At 38.7% G+C, this 25,422-nt stretch overlaps 1 pseudogene; it reads left to right on the forward strand.

Annotated features, from left to right (window-relative positions):
* Window positions 1–19,583: 19,583 nt before the first annotated feature.
* Window positions 19,584–25,193, forward strand: LOC102833235 (annotated as a pseudogene).
* Window positions 25,194–25,422: the final 229 nt, after the last annotated feature.

Below are 25,422 nucleotides of genomic sequence, written 5' to 3' on the forward strand. Positions count from 1 at the left end.
TGGGCATGGGATCCTGTGGCCTGCTCCGCAATTCAGCTAGGTGGCACAGTCGTCTCAATGCTGTTTGCTATAGACTCCAGACCCCAACCACCTGTGCAGTGGGTGGGGCCAGGGTCCCCCATCCTCCCACAGGGACAAGGCCTGGAAAACATGGCTGAGCCCGAGGGCAACTGTGGTGCTCTGGAAACTCAGGACTGGGCATGATGGTAACGCTCTTGTTCAAACACAGGTGAGAACACGGTTGTGGTGGCAGAATACACTTGCATACCTACCTGTATGCATCTGAGGGCAGGCCGGCCTCCCAGGCCCCACAACACACTAGAATACTCCCCACCTGTATAGCTGCTCTCAACAGAACAAATGCACAGTGCTGGAGAGATCCCTCAACCGAATCAACGTAACTCCTTTCTCCACATTCCTAAATCTGGGCCCCGTTTTCCATCACTATGTTCCACAGACCCTTCGGTACAGCTTTTGTGAGCCGGGCAGCTGGGAGCATTCCAAAGTTCACACTGTTTTCTCTGAATGGTTTCACAGTGTAACAAATTGCTGGCACTACAAATCCTGGGCATGTCGTATTTCACAGAACGCACCAAAAACCAGAACCTTTAGAACTCAGCTGTCCCTGTCTCCAGTCGGCGAACGCGCCGACGCGGTGTGTCCAGTCAGAAGGAAAGACGTCCAAGTACACGCCACTGTGGAATTCAGAACGATGCTCCTCAGACCACCAGCAACACGATGAATCCAACTTAGAAAATGCAGCTGGCGAAAGGACCTCGATTTGTTTAAAAACCCTCCTCCCTTAGATACAATTACGCGAAAATAGGAAATTAAATAAAAATATCTTGAGTTATTGCACAAATCAGTTTTCTGTTGGATGCAGTCAGTTTTTATAATTAGACAGTCTAGACACAGAAGGTGGAATCTTTAGGATGAGGGCTTTGAACTGGTTCATGCTGGTCTCATTCCCTGTTGAGAATTGGCTATTCTCCCCACATATATTGTTTCAGAATCTACATTTTAATAAGACTCTCAGGTGATTCTTCTAGATCCCCAGAATATAATGGGGTGAAAAGCAAATTCTCAGCAGGGGTTAGAGCCAAAATGAACCAGTTGGAATCCCTGCTTTGGGTAAGGAGGACCGAGAAAAGTGTCCTGGATCATGTTCCCTAGAAGCAGAGATGAACACAGGGATTTCTGTGTAGTTGATTGATTAGGGAATCTTGTAAGGAAGTGAAGGGAACAAGGTTTGCAGGTGGGGTGGGGAGGTGGAGGGGGGTAGCTGAGCTCAAGTGAGTTCAGGTGAAGTTGCAACCTGGTTGAAGTGTTCTGATTCTATCTGCCTTAGGGCAAGGGATCTGAATTTTAATACCTGGAACAGTCATTAATTAGCTGCCACCAGCCCAGTGCGGATGTGTAGGGGTGGGGTGGAGAGGAGGGAGGACATGAAAACGACCGAGCAGCTCTAATTGCCCACAGGCAAGCTCTGGAGACGCTCCAGGTATGCCTAGTTAGCAACCGCATCTGCAACAACTATAGGATGGCTGCCCAACAGAAAACGGGATGTTAGGGGATCTGGGCAGGGACCCACAGCATCTGCTACAGAAGGTGACTAATTCTTTCCATGATTCCAAACAAACTTGAAATCCTAATTTACACACACACCTACCAAAATGGCTAAAATACTACATACACACTGATCAAGATGGCTCCCAAATTTTGGAGAAGAGGGAGAGTAATTGGAACCCTTTTAAATTGCTGGCTGAGTTGCTTTGGAAAATATGTGGCTGTACCTACTAAAGCTAAACCCCACAATCAGGCAATTCCACTGCTGCAAATATGCCTATGTCCATCAAACAAGCATGTGTCTATCACTCAGCAACCAAAGAAAGCATACTATTGACGTATATCAAAGGCATTCGTTGCATGATAGAAGCCATATACACAAACCTGCATATGTGTTAAACTTTATAAAACAGCACACAGAGCAATAGAATAAATAAAAAGAAACTTAAAAAAAAAAAAGACTTGTATAAAAGTGCTCATAACTTTAATCATGACAGCCTTAACTGTGAGCTACCACAGTGCTTGTTTACAGGAGGATGGATAAATAAACTGTGGTACATTCATACTACAAAACACTACTCAGCATTAAGAAAGGACAAGCCACCAAGATGTGCAATGGCAAGGAAGAATCTCACACACATGATACCAAGTGAAAGAGACCAGACACAACAGAGCACATATTGTATGGTTCCACTTGCATAGTGTCCAGAAATAGGAAAAATGGATCTAAAATGATGCAAGTCAAGATTGTGACTGAAAGCAGGTGTGAAGGAGCATGCTGAAATGTGCTAGAAATATCTTGATCTAGGTGCTTCTTTGTGAAAGCCCATTGAACTGTGCATTTAAGATTTGTACCTGAATATAAGTAATATCCCAGTGTTTAAAAATGCTCAAAAATCTAAAAAGTAATTTAAATCTGATTGGTACATGTCTATGTGATGTTGTAGAAAGTGCTGAAATCTATTGCAGATTATTAGCTCCTCGGGAGCAGACTCTATCTCCGCTCACACAGATGGACAAGATTGAGCTAGGCTCTGGAGACAAGCAAGGAACAAAGACACAGTCCCTGCCCTTAGTAAATGTTTGCTGTTGGTAACTGAGGGGATGAGGATTGGGAATTTACCATATTCAGTATAGTATGATGCTTTGTCCAGCTTGATAGAATGCAATTGTATGAGAAGAATAGTGATCCTCCTTTTTAAGAGAAAAAGGTTTTTTAAAGTACCTGTAATATCCCGGTAATGGAGTCCTGGTGTGGCGCTGTGGGTTAATGCACTGGACTGCAAAGCCATTTGAACTGCAAGGTTGGCAATTCAAGCTCACCAGCTGCTCCTCGGAAACCCTATACAGGGTCGCTATGGGTCAGAACCGACTCGATTAACAACAACAACAAATATCCCAGTGGGGTTGGAAGAAGTATTTGTATCACAAAGAGAGGGCTTTTTGTTTGTTTTGTTTTTATCATGATTATGTAGTTTATTAGCGAAGTAACAGGATACAACTCAGGATTAGGATCAACTTGGAATTAGCAGGATAGGATTTAGGAGACAGGATACATTTCTTCAATCAGGACAGATTCCAGCTAGGAGAGCTCTCAACTCTCAATTCCTTCTTGACCATGACCACAGGCAGCCCCTTTGCTTTTGCCTTTGCTCCCTCTCAGCCCACTTCTTGCTTTCTTGGGTTGTTTCTTGCTGTCTTCACAGCTACAGCTTCTTTCTCTTTGGGAACGAAGAGATTCTTACCACAGGAACTCCGCGTGGTCCAAAGGGCACATTCTACTCCAGGTTCTTCTTGATGGTAGTGAGGTCCTTCAATCTCTGTGGGATTGCAGTAGGCTTTTCTTACTTCAGACTACTTCTAAAGAAAAAATTTTGCTTTTGAACTATAAAAAAGCATGGATTCGAATTCATACCAGAATGATCAAAGGAGGAGGGATTTTTAAGTGTGTGCCATTTAGTTTCTAATAGAGCTTTCTGGGTAGAAAGTGTACTTTTTGGGGGGCTCCCATGTTTATCAGGTTTATGCTTGCTTTATTTTATACTTTCATGTTTCTCACACAGAGTTTCCAAATACAAATTTAAGTCCATTCCTTGTAAGAAAATTAGCAAACCTTGACTAATTTATTTGAGGAAGTTGCTTACAAATGTTAGTTTTGAATGGACTTCTGATGTGATTTTTACACGTCTTATCTTTTCCACCACCACCTGCCTCTCTGTTTGACATACATGATGGTGTTTGTATAGCTGTGATGCTGGGAGCGATGCAAACGGTATTTCAAATAGCACCAGGGTTAACTGGTGGACAGATTTCAGTGGCGTCTCCAGACTAAGACAGACTAGGAAGAAAGACCTGGAAATGTACTTCTGAAATTTTGTCAATGAAAACCCTGTGAAACACAATAGAATATTTTCCAATACAGGGCTGAAAGATGAGCCTCCTAGATTGGAAAGCATCAAAATACACAGTGGCCCAAACAATGGACTCAAGCATAACACTGATTATACAGATGGCGTAGGACCAGGCAGTCTTTCATTATGTGAGATACATAATGCCATAAAGTGGAGTAGTCTCAATGACAACTAACAACAACATCTTTTCCTGGTATTTTTAAAGCCTTACAAAGGAGTCCTCTTGTGCGATATGGTAAACACTGAACTATTAACCACAAGGTTGGAGGTTCAAATCCATCAGTAATCCTATACAGGGTCGCTATGAGTCAGAACCAACCTGACACACTTAACAACAACAACAACAATCATTAAAATAGAAGCGCTGGTGGTACTTCTGGGTAAGCACTGCACTGCTAAATACAAGGTTGGCAGTTCAAACCTACCAGGTGCTCCAAGGGAAAAAGATGACGCTGTCTGCTCCAGTAAAGATTTATAGCCTTGGAAGCTGTATACAGGGTCTCAAAGAGTTGGAATCGACTCAATGGCAGTGAGGTTCATTTTGGTATCCTTGTTGTTGTTGTTAGGTGTCATCGAGTCAGTATTGACCCATAGAGACCTTATGCACAGCAGAACGAAACACTGCCCGATCCTGGGCCAACCTCATTACTGTTGCTACGCTTGAGTCCATCAATGCTGCCACTTGGCCAATCCATCTCGTTGGGGGTATTCCTTTTTTTTTTTCTGACCCTCCACCTTACCAAACATGATCTCATTCTCCAATGACTGGTCTCTCCTGACAATAGGTCCAAAGTATGAGAGACGAAGTTTGGCCATCTTGGCCTCCAAGGAGCACTCTGGCTCCACTTCTTCCAAAATGGATCTATTGGTTCTTTTGGCAGCCCATGGCACTTTCAATATTCTCCTCCAACACCATAACTCAGAATCATCAATTCTTCTATGATCTTCCTTATTCACTGTCCAGCTTTCACATGCATATGAAGTATTGAAAATACCATGGCTTGGGTCAGGCGTACCTTAGTCCTCAAGCTGATATCTTTGCTCTTCAACACCTTAAAATATAATAATTACTCCAAGCAGAAAGAAATGGGTACAACTATACTTTATAAGAGCCTAGGGATTATGAGCTGATTACTATTAGAAAAGGGTATGTGGTTTATGCATTTTGAAAATTCCAACTCATTCAACAAAAATCTATTCACTATCTTTTTTTTAATTCCACAGACTTACTGACCATGTAGATGAAGTACTGTGAAAGATGAATGAAACACAGTTTTAGCTTCTAGGAGTTTCAGATATGACAGCAGCTAAGAGACCCAAGATGTGATCAATTAAATAGTACCAATAATAATATAAGAATTAAATACATCACACATGACCACATATGATTTTTTATAACTTTTTATTACAATTGAGTGAAGGTTTACAGAGCAGATAATCAGTTTTGCATTCAACAAATCATATGCTTTGTTTCATTATAATGATTGCAATCCCCTCCATGTACAATCATGTAACAGTGCTTACCTCTATTCACCTTAACTCTTGCATTCCTCCCTGTGTCTTGCTACTTTCATCTTTCCTCTACCAACTTCCCTCTTGTCTGTCATCCATGTTAACAGGTGTCTACCCTCTAGCCCATGAATACTTTTCCCTTCCTTCCCATACCTGGTAACTATTACAGAATGTTTCTTTTATCAAGAAAATATTTTAACTTTTTACAACCATGGTCTCATATAATATTTGTCCTTTTGTGATTGACTAATTTCACTCTGCATAATGTCCTCCAGGTTCATCCATGTTATGAACTGTTTTATAAATTATCATTATTCTTTAACATTGCATAGTATTCCACTGTGGTATGTGACAAAGATTGTTTAACTATTCTTCTGTTGATGGGTATTTAGGCTGTATCTATCTTTTTGCAAGGAAGACCAGATAATATTACTATTTTTCAAATTTACACACCAACCGCTAAGGCCAGTGATGATGAAACTGAAGAATTCTGCCAATTTCTTCAGTCTGAAACTGATCAAACAGGTAATCAAGCTGTATTGATAGTTACTGGTGACTGGAATGCAAAGGTTGGAAACAAAGAAGAAGGACCAGTAGTTGGAAAAGAGGGTGGTGGTGATAGAAATGATGCTGGAGAGCATGTCATAGAATTTTGCAAGACCAATAACTTGTTCATTGAAAATACCTTTTTTAAACAACATAAAAGATGACTATATAAATGGAACTCACCAGATGGAATATACAGGAATCAAAGTGATGACTTCTGTATGAATAGGTAGTGGAAAACTTCCATATCATCAGTCAAAACAAGGCCAGGAGCAGACTATGGAACAGACCGTCAATTACTCATATGCAAGTTCAGTCTAAAGCTGAAGAAAATTAAAATAAGTCTATTAGAGCCAAGATATAACCTTGGACATATCCCATCTGAATTTAGAAATCATCTCAAGAACAGATTTGATAAATTAGACACTAATAAAACCGAAGACCAGAAGAGTTGTGGGATTACGTCAAGAACATCATGCAGGAAGAAAGCAAAAGGTCGTTAAGAAGACAAGAAAGAAGAAAAAGACCACAATGGATGTCAGAAGAGATTCTGAAACTTTTTCTCCAGTGTAGAGATGCCAAAGCAAATGGAAGAAATGAGGAGGTAGAAGAGCTGAGTAGAAAATTTCAAAAGTCAGTTTGAGAAGACAAAGTCAAATATTATCATGAAATGTGCAAAGATCTGGAGTTAGAAAACTGAAAGTGAAGATCATGCTTAGCATTCTCAAGCTGAGGGAAGTGCCTCAACTTGCAATTGTTTGGTACTGTGGGTTAATGCGCTGGATTGCAAAGTCTGTTTGAGCCTGAAGGTCAGCAATTCAGCTCTGGTAGCATAGTGGTTACAAATCAGGCTGTGAAATGCAAGGTCAGCTGTTCAAAAAAACCAGCTATTCCATGGGATAAAGATGATGCTTTCTGTTCCCATAAAGATTTACAGCCTTGGAAACCCTGTACAGGGTCACTATGAGTCAGAACCGACTCCACAGCACATAACCACCACCACCACCAATCACTCCTCAGAAACCCTATACAGGTTTGTTATGGGTCAGAACAGACTCAACAGCACTTAACAACAACAACAATATGGGCAAAATATTGAATGATGCAGAAAACATCAAAAAAAGGTGGAAGGAGTACACAGAGTCACTGTACCAAAAGGAAAATGGTCAATATTCAGCCATTTCAAGAGGTAGCATATGATCCAGAATCCATGATACTAAAGGAAGAAGTCCAAGGTGCATTTAAGGCATTGGCAAGGAACAAGGCTCCAGGAATTAATGGAATACAAATTGAAACCGTTGAACAAACAGATGCAGTACTGGAGCCACTCATTCATTTATGCCAATAAATTTGGAAGACAACTACTTGGCCAATTGATTGGAAGAGATCCATATTTGTGTACATTCTGAAGAGAGGTGACCCAACAGAATTCAGAAATCATAGGACAATATCATTAATATCTCATGCAAGTGAAATTTTGTTAAAGATAATTCAAACATGGCTGCAACAGCACATTGACAGGGAACTGCCAGAGGTTCAAACTGGATTTAGAAGAGGACATGGAGCAAAAGATATAAGTGCTGATATCAGATAGATCTTGGCTGAAAGCAGAGAATACTAGAAACCCATTTACCTGAGCTTTATTGACTACCCAAAGGCTTTAAACTGTAGCTTGTCATGACAAGCTATATACAGTATTGTGGAGAATGAGTATTCTGCAACACTTAATTGTGTTCTCAAGGAACTTTCACATAGACCAAGAGGCAGTCGTTCGAACAAGACAAAGGGTTATTGAATGATTTAAAATCAAGAAAGGTGTGTGCCAGGGTTGTATTCTTTCACCATACTTATTCAGTCTATATGCCAAGTAGATAATCTGAGAAGCTGAATTATATGAAGAAAAGTGTGCCATCAGGATTGGAGGAAGACTCATTAGCAACTTGTGATACGTAGATGATACATATCATCTTGTTTGCTGAAAATGAACAGGACTTAAAATATTTAAACATGAAGATCATGGCTGCAACTCAATATAAAGAAAACAAAAATCCTCACCATTGAAACAATAAATAACATCAGGATAAATGTTGAAAAGATTGAAGTTGTTGAAGGCTTCATTTTGCTTGGATCAACCATCAACATTCATGAAAGCAGCAAACAATATTAAATATCAAATGATATTAGTCAAATCTGCTGCACAAGACCTCTGTAAAGTGTTCGAGAACAAAGATGTCAGTTTGAGAATTTAGGTGTACCTGATAGAAGCCATATGCATATGAAAGTTGGACAATGAATAAATAAGGCTGTAGAAGAATTGATTTATGGTGTTGGAGGAGAATATTAAAAGTACCATTGACTGCCAAAAGAACAAACAAATCTGTGTTGGAAGAAGCATAGTCAGAATGCTCATTAGAAGCCAGGATGGCTCTTATACTCAAGACGTATTATTGCAGGGACCAATCTTTGAAGAAGGACATCATGGTTGGTAAAGTGGGAGGTTCAGCAAAAAAGGTAGAAGACACTCAATGAGATGGATTAGCACAGTGGCAGCAGCAATGGGCTCAAGTGTAACAACGGTTGTGAGGTTGGCACAGGACCCAGCAATGTTTTGTTATGTTGTGCATAGGATCACTATGAGTCAATACTGACTCAATGGCCCCTAAAACAACAATGCTGGTATGTTCTTAAGTTCTCATCAACTGTCCCCTGTGGGTGTAGTTAGACAATGGAAGCATGTACACCATTCTCCATTGACTGTTCATGTAACTCAGTTTAGGATGGGTTTGAGTGGTATTGGCTGCTGTCTATCATTAATCAAGTGGCTTTTGTTGTTGTTAAGTGTCATGACCCATACAGGGTTTCCAAGGAGTAGTCAGTGGGTTTGAACTGCTAACCTTGTGATTAGCACTTCAGTGCTTAATATCCAGCACCATACCAGGAGTCCATCAGGTGGTATAGGAGATAGTATTGGCTTTTACCAGTGGGTACAGTTATAGAGAATACTGATATGGCTAAGTTGTGTGGGTACAATTGCTATCTTCAGTTGGATGGGGCAAGAGAAGAACCTCCCCCTCCACACACACACACAAGAAGTCACAACAGAACAAACAAACAACAGCAAAAAGAGCAAATAATAAAGGAGAAAACACAAGAAAAAACAGGCAGCAATAAGAAAAAATATACAGTAATTTAAAAAGAGCAAAGGATAGGAAAATCGAGATATAGAATAGAAAAATAAGAGAGAAAATAAAAGGAATTAAAAAAAAAACCCCAAAACTTAAGTAAACCAGGAATAGGCAAGATGATAAAGAGAAAGAGAGTACAGTAGTAAAGAAAGATCAAATGGAAAAAAAGAAAATAACAAAATGGAAAACAGAAAAAAATGAAACTGGAGCTGGAAAGGACAAAATTCAAGGGGAGGGAAAGAGAAGAAGAGGAGAAGAAAAAATAAACAAAAAAAAAAATAACAAAACAACAAAAGGAAAAAACCAAATCAAAACAGCGTAGCTGCTGGACCCTGAGAAGAGAAAACTCTGGTTGGCTTCTGACAGCTAAGAAATTCCTGAGGTGTGTTCAGAAGGGAAGTGACAGCTGAGTCCCTTGCCCTAGATGGAGTTCCTATACAACTAGTGTTATCTTTGTTCAGGGCACTCAATCCAGAAGTAGTTTGTGGTGGCCCTTAATAGAACTGGTTTCACTGTTAGGGCCACAGGACAGCTGGGAGCAGGGTAGCCGGTTATGAGGGTTCTGCTAGACTAATGCTGGTCTGTGGACTCCTTGTGTGGTGTTCTGGGATAAACAATGGACTGCTAATCACAAAGTCAATGGTTCAAATCTACCAGCCACTCCTTGGAAATCCTATACAGGATCACTATGAGTCAGAAGTGACTCGTAGGCTCTTAACAACAGCAACAACAATGCTGGTGTAATGGCTCTGTGGGTTCTGTAGGTCTGGAGCTAAACCACCTGAATCCAGGTACTAAAATGGTACAGCCAGCACCCACCTCATGCTGGTGTGACTCACAACTATGCAGCTCCATACTCCCAAAGAGCAGAGTTTATGCTAGGGGTGGTTAAAGATGAGGGCCAGCCACATTTCTGATCACCAGGGGAACATGGGAAGAAAGAATGAATCACACCTTTCCAGTTGCCTGTGTGACTCTGCTCTGCCAGGCTGCCTTCCATCACCAAAGCTGCTCACAAAGTTCAAGATGGCCACGCCACATCTGGCCAGTTGATGGCTCGCTAGTCAGTCTTCTTTTGTGACCCCTGCTCAGCTTCCCCTCCCAGTAAGTATTCAGCCAACTTTTTGAAACTTTCATCCAAAGTTCAGGATTCAAGGATCTTCAGCTGTGTCTACTTCATTTGGTCTCCTATATCTTTGTTGTAGAGAGTCTGTGTAGCGTGTCTGCATAGTCCACCATCTTGCCAGAAGTTTTCTATGTAAGAATTTATAATTTTTTTACAAGGACACCAAGAACAGAAGTGACAACAGTAGACATGAAAACACTAAAAGTGATTGCAGTCAGTGGCTATACAAGATGATGTTGTCTTTTTGGTAAAAAAAAAAAAAAAAGAAAGGAAATATATATATTGCCACCGAATCCATTCTGAGTCATTGTGACCCTATATAACAGAATACAATTATCCCATAGAGTTTCCTAGTCTGAGATCTTTATGGGAGCATACTGTCAGGGATTTCTCCCATAGAGTAGCTGGTTGGTTCTAATTATAGGCCTTTTAGTTAGCAGTCAAACACTTCACCCATTGCTCCTCCAGGGCAGAAAGATTCATGGAGAACCAAGACAGAGGTAACCCATGAGCATGAGGATGAACTGGGCAAACAAGAGGGGAAGTTTTCACTGAGTATCATCTTGTACTTTCTGATTTTAAAAACTTACGAAATGCACAGTGGTGCATATGAAATGATGAACTATTCATAAGAGTATAGTTGAGATCCTTTCTGGAGGTGGCTGCCTGACTTACAGAGATCCACGATGGCTCTCAGTGACCAGGTCTTCAATATTACACCATGACCCCTGGGTGATTCAGGGTTGGGCCCAAGATGAGCCAACACAATATTCTCTCCTGAAAATCTGATATTTAGAAGATAGAAATTCCAACATAAATTTTCTGGAGCTGTTTTCTCAAGAGCAATAGTGATTATGATATATACCTGACTATCCTGGTATGGTGCTGTGGGTTAATGTGCTGGACTGCAAGGTCAGCAGTTCAAGCTCACCAACAACTCCTCAGAAACCCTATATAGGGTCGGGATCAATTCAATGGCACTTAACAATGACAACAACATCCACTATGGTAACCATTAGCCACAGGTAGTTATTGAGTACTTGAATGTGGCTAGTTCAAATTGAAATGCACTGTAAGTCTAAGTGTAGGCGTCAAAGACTAAATATAAAAAACAGAATGTAAAATAATAAGTCATTAATAACTTTTTATATGGATTACATGTTGAAAGGATCGTATTTAGATCTAGTGGGTCAAATAAATACATTAAAATGTCACCTGTTTCTTTTTTTTCTTGATGTGGCTTTTGCTGTTATTGTTGTTATTTGCTACTAAGTAGATTCTGACTTATGGCAACTCCTATGTGCAAAGTAGGACTGATCCATAGGATTTTTGCTTTAAAATAATATTTTACTATGTTTTCAGTGAAAGTTTGGCCAGCAAATTAGGTTCCTAATTGAAAACTCCTATACTCATTGATCAGAGTCCTGGTGTGGTACTTAGGATAAGCACTGGATTGCTAACCACAAGCTTGGTGGTTCAAATCCACCAGCCATGCCTTGGAAACCCTATATAGGGTCGCTATGGGTTGGAACTAACTCAATGGCACTTAACAACAACACATATTTTTCAGCGTCATGAATTATATTTTTCACAATGTATCAACATCCTCTTTAATTACATTCTGGTTGTTCTAGTTTTCCACAGGAGTTTTCAAGGCTATGACCTTTAGGAAGCAGATCATGAAGCCTGTCTAATGAGGAGCTGTTAGTTACATTCAAACCTTTAACCTTTAAGCAGGTAATCAAGTGCTTAATCATTTGTACCACCCAGGGACTTCTGATGTGACTATTTCAAATGCAAACCTATCGTCATCAAGTAGATTCTGACTCATAGCAATCATATATGGTGGTGGTGGTCCTGTGCTGTCAAGTCAGTTGTGACTCAAAGCAACCCCGACCCCGTATAAGGTTTCCAAGGCTGTAAATCTTTGCAGAAGCAGAAAGCCTCATCTTTCTCTTGCGGAATGGCTGATGTTTTGAACTGCTGACCTTGAGGTTAGCAGCCCAACTCATTACCACTATGCTACCAGAATATATAGGGTTGCTAAAATGAAATCTTTAAGGGTACCTCATCTTTCTCTTGAAGAGAAGCTGGTAGGCTTGAACTTCCAGTTTTGGAATTAGCAGTCTAATACTAATCCCATAGCACCACCAGATCTCCTTTTATTTGCCTACTAGGAAATTGAAAATGACATATGTGGCTAATGTTGTATCTCTTGGACACAGCTCTAAACAAAAATGATGTCTAAACACTCAGTAAAAATTTTCTGCTTCCCTCCTTTGCCATGTCTTTGTCATTCAACTATTCCTTCAATTCTGTGAAAATCTCAGACAGAATGTGTGTGTGTGTGTGTGTGTGTGTGTGTGTGTGTGTGTATGTGCAAGACCTAGGCTTCCTCACGGGTGGGTTCAAATGCATCAATTATTTGGTCTTCCTTATTTATTGTCCAGGTTTCACATGCACATGAGGCAATTAAAAATACCATGGTTTGGGCAGGCATACTTTAGTCTTCAAGGTGATATCTTTGCTTTTTAACATTTCAGAGAAGTCTTTTGCAGATTTGCTCAATGCAAATTTTATTTGATTTCTTGAGTCCTGCTTCCATGGATATTGATTGTGGATCTAAGTAAAGTGAAATCCTTCACAATTTCAATTTATCACAATATTGCTTATTGGTCCAGATGTAAGGATTTTTGTTTTCTTTATGCTGAGGTTTAATCCATGCTACTCTTCACCAGTAAAGGCTTCTAGATCTCTTTACTTTCAACAGTCAAAATGATGTCATTTTCACATCACAGGTTGTAAATAAGTTTTCCTGATTTTAAGCCAGGAAGTAGTCCTTTGTTCTGCTCAAACAACTGTCTTTTAGTCTAGTAGAGGTTGTGCATGAGCACAATTAAGTGTTCTTCAATTCTATTCTTTTTTATTTTATCTATAATTTGTTATGATCCACAGAGTTGAATGTCTTTTTATAGTCCTGCTTTTAGCCATCTGACATCAGCAGCCATATCCTTCATTCCACATCCTCTTTAGCCATCTGACATCAGCAGTGATATCCTTCATTTCACATCCTCTTCTTCCACCCCTCATTTGTCAGTTTGTTGTACTGTTGTGGCTTGTGTGTTACTGTGATGCTAGAAGCTATGCTATTAGTATTTTAAATACCAGCAGGGTCCCCTTTGGTGGACAGGTTTCAGCAGAGCTTCCAAACTAAGACAGACTAGGAAGAAGGAAAGGTAGACTACTTCTGAATGTGTAATCATTGAAAAACTTATGAAAAGCAGTAGAACCTTGTCAGGTATAGTGTTAGAAGCTGAGCCACTCAAGTTGGAAAGGACTGAAAAATGACTGGGAAGGGCTGCCTTCTCAAAGCAGAGTTGACCATAATGACCTGAATAGAGCAAAGCTTTCAGGACCTTCATTTGCTAATGAGGCACAACTCAAAATGAGAAGAAACAGCTGCAAATATCCATTAATAATCAGAACACGAAATATATTATGTATGACTTGAAGAAAATGGGAAGTTGTCAAAAATGAATGGAACATATAAAGATAGATGTCTTAGGGATTAGTAACCTGAAATGGATTGATATTGGCCATTTTGAATCAGATAATCTATGCTGGGAACTTCAAATTGAAGATAAATGGTGTCACATTCATCATCAAAAAGAGCATTTCAAGATCTATCTTGAAGTACAATATTGCTTGTGATAGGATACTATCCATATGTCTGCAGGGAAGATTAGTTAATACCACTAATATTCAAATGTACACATCAACCACTGAAGTCATTGATGATAAAATGGAAGAATTCTACCAACTTCTTTAATCTGAAATTGATCAAATATACAATCAAGATAATTACTGTTGATTGAAATACAAAGCTTGGAAACAAAGAGGGTTAATAGTTGAAAAATATGGCCTTGGAGATAGAAATGATGCTGGAGATCTCATGATAGAATTTTGCAAGATCAATGATTTATTTATTGCAAATACCCTTTCCCAACAGTGTAAAAAGTGACTACACACATGGACCTCAACAGATTGAATACATAGGAATCAAATTGACTATATCTGTGGAAAGAACTGATAGAAAAATTCAACATCATCAGCCAAAACAAGACCAGGGTAACTGTGGAACAGATCATCAATTACTCGAGTTAAAGCTGAAGAAAATTAAAACAAGTCAACAACAGCCAAAATATGACCTTGAATATGTCTCACTTGAATTTAGAGATCATCTCAAGAACAGATTTGATGCATTAAATATTAATGATTGGAGACCAGAAGAGTTGTGGGATGACATCAAGAACATCATACAGGAAGAAAAGGTCATTAAAAAGACAGGAACTAAAACAGACAAAAATGAATGTCAGAAGAGACTCTGAAACTTGCTATTGAGTGTAGAGAAGCTAAAGCAAATGGAAGAAATGAGGAAGTAAAAAAGTTGAAAAGAAAATTTCAAAGGGCTGCTTGAGAAGACAAAGTAAAGTATTATAATGAAATGTGTAAATACCTGTAGTTTGTGTTTTAGTTAAGGTTATGTGTTAACTTGGTTGGGCCAGGATTTACAGTGGTTTAGCAGTTAAGATGTAATTAGATCTCCCTGATGAGATGTAATATGATGGTATTAAATCCATGATGTGATCTGATGTGATCAACTCTGAATTTATGTAATTATCCTATGTGTTATAAATCCTCATATCTATGATGTTAATGAGGTTGGATACAATCTACAAGATTATGTTGTATCTTGAGTCGATCTCTTTTGAGGCCTAAAAGGAGAGAGAAATGAGCAGAAAGCGAGGAAATTACTACCATTAAGAAAGAAGAACCAGGAGTGGAGTGCATCATTAAGACTTGGGTTCAACGCACTGTGAGACTCCTTGATCTAGGAAAGACTATACCACAAAGCCTGGAGATCTCCAAGGAGTGCTGGGCCTACAGATGTTGGTGCTCTGAATTCAGACTTGTAGCCTCAAAAACTGTGAAAGAAGATTCTGTTTACTATCATCATCTCTGTGATATTTTATTATAATAACACTAGACAACTAAGAGAGTTGTTGTTGTTGTTAAGTGCCGTCGAGTCGGTTCCGACCCATAGCGACCCTGTACAGGGTTTCCGAGGGTAAGTAAGCCAAAATGGAAGAACATGCTCAGCATTTCTCAAGCTGAAAGAACTGAAGGAAAAATTCAAACCTTGACTTTTTTGATGGATTCCATGGGCAAAATATTGATTATGGAAGGAATGTGCAGCATCACTGTACCAAAAACAGGTGGTAAATGTTCAACCATTTTTCAAAGTAACATATGATCAAGAGCAGATGATCCTGAAGAAGTTCAAGCTGTACTGAAGGCACTGGAAAAAAACAAGTCTCAAGGAATTGACAGAATACGAATTGGAATCTTTCAGAAAACTGATGCAAGACTGGAGGCACTCACTCATCTATGCCATGAAATTTGGAAGACAGTCACTTTCCAACTGATTGAACACTGTTTATGTCGATTTCAAATAGAGGTGACCCAATAGAATGTGGAAATCACCGAACAATATCATTAACATTATATACAGGTAAAATTTTGCTGAAGATAACTTAAAAATGACTGCAACAGTTCTTCAACAGGGAACTACCAGAAATTCAAGCTGGATTCAAAAGAGGACATGGAATGAGGGATATCACTGCTGACGTCAAATGGATCTTGACTGAAAGCAGAAAATACCAGAGAATGTTTACTTGTGCTTTATTGACTGTGCAAAGGCATTCCATTGTGTGAATCATAACAAACTATGGATAGCATTGTAAAGAATGGGTATTCCAGAACACTTCATTGTGCTCATGAGGAACCTAGAAGAGTTCATTGTTAGAACAGGACAAAGGAATACTGAATGGTTTAAAGTTAAGAAAGGTGTTCACTATGGTTGTATCCCTCCACCATACTTATTCAGTTGTATGCTGAGCAAATAATCCAAGAAGTAGGATTATATGAAGAAGAATGTGGCGTCAAGACTGGAGGTTGTTCACGAACAACCTGCTATATGCAGATGATACAATCTTGCTTGTTGAAAGCCAAGAACTTAAAATACATACTGATGAATATCAGCCTTCAGCAGAAGATCAAAGTCTGTACCTCAATCTAAAGAAAACAAAAATCCTCACAACTGGACCAATAAATAACATTGTGATAAATGGAGAAAAGATTGAAGTTGTCAAAAGATTTCATTTTGCTTGGATCTACACTCAGCAGTAGTCAAGAAATCAAACAACATATTACATTAGGCGAACTTGCTGTACAAAACCTCTTTAAAGTGTTAAAGAGCAAAGACATCAGTTTGAGAACTAAGATGCACCTGGCCCAAGCTATGGTATTTTCAATAACCTCATAAGCATGTATAAGTTGTACAATTCAATAAGGGAAGAATTAATGCATTTGAATTACAGTGTTGGAGAAGAATATTAAAAGTACCCTGGATTGCCAGAAGAACAAACAAATCTGTGTTGGAGGAAGTACAGCAGAATGTTCCTTAAAAGCTAGGATGGCAAGACTTTGTCTCTCATACTTCAGACATTTGTCACCAGTTCCTGTAGAAGGACATCATGGTCAGTAAAACAGAGAATGCAAAAAACAGAGAAAGACCCTCAATTAAAGGGATTGACACAGTGACTGTAGTAAAGGACGCAAATGTGAAAACAATTGTGAGAGTGGTGCAGAACTGGGCAATGCTTTGTTCTGTTGTACATAGGGTCACTAAGAGTCAGAGGCTGTCTTGATCGCACCTAACAACAATAACATCCTCCTCTTACTCGAGCTTAAATTTCTGGCAGACCCCTGCTGCAAACATTTTTAAATTATCTTCAGCAAAATTTTACTTGCCTGTGATATGAATGATATGGTTTGATAATTTATGCATTCTATTGGATCATGTTTCTTTGGAATGTACAGAAATATATATTTCTTCCAGTTGATTAGCCAGGTGAGTGAGTACTTCCAGCATTGCATTCATTTATTGAAATATCTTCATTCCATCATTTCTTGGAGACTTGTTTTTTACTGCGTCTTCAGTACAGATTTGATTTCTTCCTTCAATACCAGTGGTTCTTAATCATACACTACTTCCTGAAATGATTGAATGTTGACTAACTCTTTTTGATTGAATGTCTAAATATTTTTTCCATTTACTTTCCCGTAGCAAATCTGCTGCACAGGAACTTTTTAAAGTGTTGAAGAGCAGAGATGTCAGCTTGAGGACTAAGGTGCGCCTGACCCAAGCCATGGTATTTTCAATAACCTCATATGGATGTGAAAGCTGGACAGTGAATAAGGAAGATCATAGAAGAATTGATGCCTTTGAGTTGTGGTGTTGGAGGAAAATACTGAAAGTGCCATGGACAGCTAAAAGAACCAATAGATCTGTTTTGGAAGAAGTACAGCCACACTGCTCCTTGGAGGCCAGGATGACTAAGCTCCATCTCTCATACTTTGGACATATTGTCAGGAGGGAACAGTCACTGGAGAAGGATGTCATGCTGGGTAAGATGGAGGGTCAGAGAAAAAGAGGAAGACCCCCAATGAGATGGATCAGCCAGGTGGCATCATTGATGGCGTCAAGTATCGCAGTGGTAGTGAGGTTGGCCCAGGATCCGATATTGTTTTGTTCTGCTGTACATGGGGTCGCTATGAGTCGGTTCTGACTTGATGGCACCTGACAACAACAACAACAAGAATCCTTCAATATTGTAACTTGAGGCTTGAAAGTTTTCTTCAGTTCTTTAAGTTTGAGAAATACTGAGTGTGCTCTTTCCACTTGGTTTTCCAACTCCAGGCCTTTCCATGTTTCATTGTAATACTTTATGTTGTCTTCTGTTCCTCTCTTTTGTGTCATGATTTCATCCATTCATTTTAGTTACTCTATGTTCGGGCTGCTAACCTCAAGGTCAGCAGTTCAAAATTACCAGCCGTTCCGTGGGAGAAAGATGAGGCTTTCTGCTCCTATAAAGATTTCCAGCCTCCGAAACCCTGTACAGGGTCGCTATGAGTCAGACCTGACTCCACTGCACATAACAACAACAACAATGTTCAAGAGCAAGTTCCAGAGTTACTTTTAAATTTCATTTTATCTTGTTTTAAAAAATGTTATTATTTTAATTTAAAAATTAAATTAATACATGAAAGAAAGCAATGTTGGGACTTCCAGAGCAAGACGACAGAGCAGGCAATGTACTGAACTGACCCTCTTCAACAGATCATGAGAGACTAAGTGAAACAGATACAGTTGATGATCCTGGAACCCTGAGCATTAGAGTATAGGACAGAGAAGTAGGTAGAGTGCAGACTAGAAAAAGCTGAACAGGAATAGTGAGAGAAACAAAAACAGGCAGGCTGTTCATTGGCATGGAGTGGTGAACCCATCGCGAGCTTTGTCAAGTGGTTGCAGATACAGTGGAATGTGGAAACAGGATGCAGTTGGAGGTTGGAAGTAAGGGAGTACAGTTTTCCCTTGTTCTTGTGCCCTACTGGTAACTGGAGGCATGCCCACCTATACAGCTTCTGCTCTGCTTGTGGCCTGCCTGGTATAGCATCCCTGCTTCTGGAGGTGTGTGAACCCACTCTGAACTATGCTACACAAACACTGGCAGAGAACTGTGTTCACACTTCTAGTCTCTACCACATCCACTAGGAGACAGGTGGTGAGTGCCTGTCAGCTTACATGAAGAAACAAGACAGAGTGCCTCAAACAAGTGAACAAAATACAGAGTCAGAAAATGAAATATCAGAAATTGTCATGTCCGGCATCAGCTATTCTCTGTGTCCAGCGCGGAAAGACTACACTCAAGTAGGGCAACAGGAGATTAGAAAGAAAAGGAAGACACAAGACACAAATGAATTTAGTAAAGTTGGGACCAGGTGGGACACAGCACTCTGATAGAGATACTGTGACCCAAACCAAGTGCAGCAAATTTATTTTATACACATAACAAAGGGAGGTGCTTGGAGCAGGGAAAAGAGTGCAAGGACATCTGGTGTTGTTTGTGTATGCAGTAAGTAGGACTTAATCAGAAGAAAGTAATTTGTGGTAGCTAAGGAAACAGAGATTAGTACAGCTAGATGTTTGTGCAGACTGAGTTAAAAGTCATGGCTGTGTACAAAGACATGCTTTGCAAGTTCCTTGTTCCCAGGGCCTGCTTTGCAGACTCTCGGGGGTTAGCCCGACTTGGGTGCAGTCCGAGTTTTTGGACCATGACTGCTTCAGTTGCAATCCTTCGGTTAAACTACCCCCAAGTCAAGGACCTTCCACTCAGTTGCTCCCAACAAGAAATGGTATCCGAAATATTTGGTAAGGAATTTAAAAGAATGTTATATAGATACCTTCAATGGATTGAGAGAAAGATTGCCAAAAGCTATAAGAACATAAAAATGAAACTTTAGAAGAATTCAGGAAAACATTACAAGAACGATCTGACAAAATAAAGACAAGATTGGAAACCACAGAAAACAGCAATTAGAAAGCCAGAAGATTAATACTAACATTTCAGAAAGAGTACATTGAAAAGGCAAAGTAGAATTGAACTAGTGGAAGACTGAATTAGTGAGGTTGAAGACAATAATCTCAACATACATTTTAAAAAATCTCTCTATACTCATATTCAACTGGAACAATCAGAAATAAAAATTTAAAACTCCAAATAAAGTCTAAGATTTATGTGGGACACTATCAAGAGAAATAACTTACATGTACTTAGAATTCCAAAACAGGAAGAGACAAAAATACAAAAAACAGAATGAGAGAAAGCATGGCACTGTTGTAATGTAAGTTTCCATTCCCCAAATTCTCGTAGCCTAAGTATATGTTTCCCAAGTTCCTAGGCTGTTGCAACATAAGTTTCCATTGTTCTTAGCTGTTAAGGTTCATGTTCCTCCCTAAAAGAAAGCAATCACCTTATCCACCCAGGCACCTCCTCACCACTGCTCAGTAACCTAGCCAAGATGACCATGTGCTCCTCCCCCTCCCCTTTACCCACTCTACAGGATAAAAGCACCTAGCCTGTATGGGAAGAGTGCCTTTGACTCAGGTCAGGGACCCCTCCCAGGTTTATCCAATAAACCAGTCCTTGTTGTTCAGCCACTCTCTCTCTTTCTGCCTCCTTCTTTATTAACCATTTTAGCCTTTGTTCTGATACAGAATATTGTCTGAGAGTTGTTGGAAGAAAACTTCCCTAACATAAAAGCTGAGAAGATATTCATTCAAGAAGTAAACTAACTCTAAACTATCTAGTTGGCTCCAACCCATAGTGACCCTGTTGACCTTGCAGTTCAAACAACTTTGCAGTCCAGAGCATTAACCCACAGAGCCACTCCACAACTCCCTAAACAGGATAGACACCCCCCCAAAACAAAACAAAACAAAACAAAACTAACCATCAAGACATTATAATCAAACTTTTCAATACCAAAAGCAAGGAAAGAATCTTGAGAGCAATTCAATAAAAGAAAATTTGCCGACAAATGAGAACTAATAAGAATAAGAGCTGGTTTCTCAGCAGAAGCCATGCAGACAAGAAGACAGTAAGATGACATATATAAAACTCTAAAAGAAAAACATTGCCAACCAAGAATAGTATATGCAGCAAAATTACTCATTAAATGCTATGGGAAAATTGCATTTCCAGATAAACAGAAGTTAAAGGAATTTGCAAAAACCAGACCAACCTTGTAAAAACAACTAAAGGGATTCTTTGAACAGAGAACCAACAACAGCAAACAACAACCAGAGACATGATAATGACAATATCTCCCAGAGCAACCCAAATACTCAAGTATTCAAAGTTATACAAACCTACAGGACTGAAGACAGAGTACCAGAGATACCAGTTTGTAACAACATTAACAACAACAACAAAAATAAAAGTAAAAAGAGGGGAAATTTAGTTACCAAACTTCCAGATGAAGTAGAAATCAAGTAGAGTTCAAGAAAAAATTAAACAAAATAAATAAACCTAACTGTAATCTTAAAACTAGACCAAGATTTTTTCCTGGACCTAGCCCAGCCCCGACCTCTAACAATAACCCTAGTCCTAAGTATAACCGTAAGGAGCTCTGCTAGCACAGTGATTAAGAGTCGGGCTGCTAACCTCAAGGTCAGCAGTTTGAAACTACCAGGAGGAGAAAGATAAGGCTTTCTGCTCCTGTAAAGATTTATAGCCTCCAAGATCCTATGCAGGGTCACTATGAGTCAGAACCAACTCCACAGCACATCACCACCACCACCAAGTTTAATTCTAACACTAAATGAAGTCTTAGGCCTTGCCTAAACCTATCCATAGTCCTAACTCCTTAATCCTATATACCCCATCCCATCCCACCCACCCCTTCAAACATATTTTTAAACAAAATAAATAGGAAACTGAAGTAGAACCTAAAAAAATTAAGACAACAGTGTTGTATAGTTAAATCATCAAATATGTTTTCCAATTTCTAAACTTCTCAGAAAATTCAAGACTTTAAACATAAATGGAATGAAATAAATGAACTTAGCGTTTTGACAAAATGTAACATATAACACAAAAGTAAACAATTCTTCCGAGTGTCTTGTTAACAGTCCTTTGACTATAAATGGACAGTGGAATATATCTTTTTTTTGTCTTCTTGATCTGCCTTTTGAAATTTTCTGTTCAACTCTTTCTTTTTAAAAAGTATTATTATTTTTTTACTTTATTGTACAAAGAAATCTTCAAAAACATACCTGAATATTATAATTCGCCATTATTAGAGAAAATAGCATTATTAAGATGGAATAAGAGGTCAGACTATCCTGTATTAAACATGTCATAACAACACAGAAGATGTTGTCATAGTAACCTGACCTTCATATTTCAAACAAAAATAATGTATAAGCTCTTTTTTATGAGAAAATAAATATACATTGTTTCCCTTCCAGTACATGAAAAAAAAGAAAGCAATTTATTTTTTTCACCTTCTCTCTTCCTTCCTTTTCTTTATAACTGCCTTCCCCATTACCCAAGTCAGCACATGTCTACACTCTATCTAATGAGTAATTCTCTCTTCCCTCCTACCTTTGGTAACCATCACAGAAAGCTTATTAGAGAATGAAAACTTATTCTTGACTTTTTACATTAGTGATCTCATGCAATATTTGTCTTTTGCAATTGACTAATTTCATTCAGCATAATGATCTCCAGGTTCCTCCATGTTATGTGGTATTCTGCCAATTCGTCATTATTCTTTAATGTTAAATAACATTCTATTGTGTGTATGTTCCAAAGTTTGTACAACCATTGCTCTGCTGATGGGCATCTAAGTTGTCTCCATCTTTTTTCTATTGACAATAATGCCACAATTAACATGGGTTTGCAAATATCTATTCGTGCTATGGCTCTTATTTCTTGTGGATATATTCTAAGTAGACAGATTTCTGGGCCATATGGTATTTCTATTTCCAACTGTGTGAGAAAAAGCCATACCGTTTCCCACAGCTGTTGTATATTTTACAGTCCCACCAGTAGTGGTGTGGTGCTGTGAGTTAATGTGTTGGACTGCAAAGTCGGCTTGAACCACAATATTGGGTTGGCAGTTCAAGCTCACTAGCAGCTCCTTGGAAACTCTATACAGGGTCTCTGTGGGTCAGAACTGACTCAACAGCACTTAACTATAACACTAACAGTAACCAGTGGTATAGGAAAGTTCCAGACTCTCCACACTATCTCCAGTATTTGGTATTTTCTGTTTTTTTAGTTTCATTATTAATGCTGGGATAAGAGGATATCCCACTGTTGTTTTGATTTGCATCTCTCTAATGGCTAGTGATGATGAGCATTTCTTCATATGGTTGTTGGTTGCCTGAATTTCTTTTTTGATGAAATGTCTGTTTAAGTCCTCTGACTTTTTTTTTTTTTTAAGTTTTCTTTTAACTTTTTATTGTGAAGTGAGTAAAGGTTTACAGACAAGATCATCAGTTTTACATTCAACAAATCATACACTTTGTTTCAGTTCAATCCCCTTCATGCAACAACAGTTATCCCACTTCTCCCTGTGGTTCCTATTTCCATTCCACTTTCATTCCCATCCTTTTTCTACTTTGTCCTTAGATACATTTTGAGCTTTTGATCTTGAATGCTTGACCATTCCAAGGTGAGAATGCCTTACTAGTGTTGTTGACCCCTCTATATACCTATCTACTGCTTGGCTGAAAATTAGGCCATGAGGGTGAGTTCCATTCCAGACCTGAAAGGTGGTCTAGGACCATAGTCTTAGGTTCTTATTTTCAGAAGTAATCTATCAGGAAGGTTAAGGAGAATGAGGATGAAGAGATATGAACAGTGCCAACCTTGGTTGACTGAGGACAAGTAAAGGATAAGATAATTCATGAACCATGAACCTTATGTAATAGGTAGAATTCCTGATATACTAGATTAGGTTCTTACCTCTTTTTCATACTTTTCACCTGCAAAAATTCCCAGACAGAACTTATTTCCTTCAAATATGAGTGATATTTTTTTAAAAAAGAAATTACAAAGGTCTATAAAACTATCTACAAGAAGAAACAAAGAGGAAAATAACAAGAAAAAATGGAAGGTGAAGAGCCCTCAACAGAAAAATGTTGCTCAGTAAAAGATGAAAGTTTGACCAAACTTATTCCCATAATTAAAAAAAAAACAATGAAATAATATCCTCTATAAAACAAGAACACAAATTAGAGCTGTAAGAGATTATGAAAGCTATAATAAAATTAAAAGTAAAACAAAACATGAGCTAGTAGTTTTGGGGAAAAAAAGTGGAATTGGAAAAATCCACAAAGATGATGCTATATGAAATTCAAAAAAGTAGAAAGACATTGAAAAGAAAACGAGAGACCGGAGATAATAGAGTTGAAAAAAGTAGGTAAAATTAAATAAATATGACCAAAAATTAAAAAGGATTAGACAAAAAACAAGAGACGTTAAGCACAGGCAGAGACATGGAATAGAATAGAAAAAAATTTTTATGAGGGTGATGTCTGAAGAAAATGGAATAGAATAGAAAAAAATTTTTATGAGGGTGATTCAAAGAGTTCATGGACAAATAGAATTAAAAGATAATGGAGGAAAGAGGAGCACAGTCTCGGAGCTGTTGCTAGTACTCAAGATGGAGGCAGTGAGAGGGCAGGATTAGAGTGGGAGGCACAGAAGCCGCGGGATTATGGCAGCGACCGAGGATCTAGGATTGGAGGCATGAAGAGTGGAAAGAGGAAGAATTGCAGTTGGTTCTGGTGGAATTATCAGGAATTATTGATTCAGACTTTCTCTCAGAATGTGAAAATAAATGCAAGATTTGGGGCATTGACACCGAGAGGCCTATTATGCAAGTGGACAACTATGTCTTTGCTGAGGAATATGAAGACACTCTTGGGAACTGTGTTATATATTTGAAGAAGATGTGGAGGAACATGTGGATGCAGAAGGCAACAATAAAACAGTGCTAAAATACAAATGCCATACAATGAAGAAATTCAGCATGACAAGAACTCTTCTGACAGAAAAGAAAGAAGAAACCATAGGTGGCATGGAGTGGCTGCAAATCAATGATACTGATTCCTCCAGTAGACTCAACACAATTTGTAGTTTTCTACATGATAATGAAGAAGTTGTAGCTCCAGCCTCAGATAAACCTTTGGAGTTGAAGGAGCAAGAGGTTCAAATGAAAGATAACTCAGACCTGAGTTATGAACAGGGGAACTCACTGCACTTGGAAACACAGGACTCTGATCCTCTTATGGAGATCCATTCTTTTGATACAGAAGGTTTTGTTTTTATGGAAACTCAGGATGCTGCCTTAGAATCTACTCCGAGATGAAATGTCTCTCATATCTAATTATGAACTTACTTAGTTTTTAAGTCAAATATTTGGCTCTGTAGCTTCTAGTTGTTCATCTATTTTGTTATTTTTGTTGGCATTTCCCAAATATAGCATAAGTTAATATAGCAGTTATGCAATATTAAGACCAGAATTAATAGAATTCAAAAACGAAACAAAAGCCAGTTTAAATAATCAGAGACACTTCTCTAATGAGTCCTTTACATTT

This window comes from Chrysochloris asiatica, unplaced genomic scaffold (genome assembly GCF_000296735.1).
Source record: "Chrysochloris asiatica unplaced genomic scaffold, ChrAsi1.0 scaffold00039, whole genome shotgun sequence".
NCBI classification, from domain to species: domain Eukaryota; kingdom Metazoa; phylum Chordata; class Mammalia; order Afrosoricida; family Chrysochloridae; genus Chrysochloris; species Chrysochloris asiatica.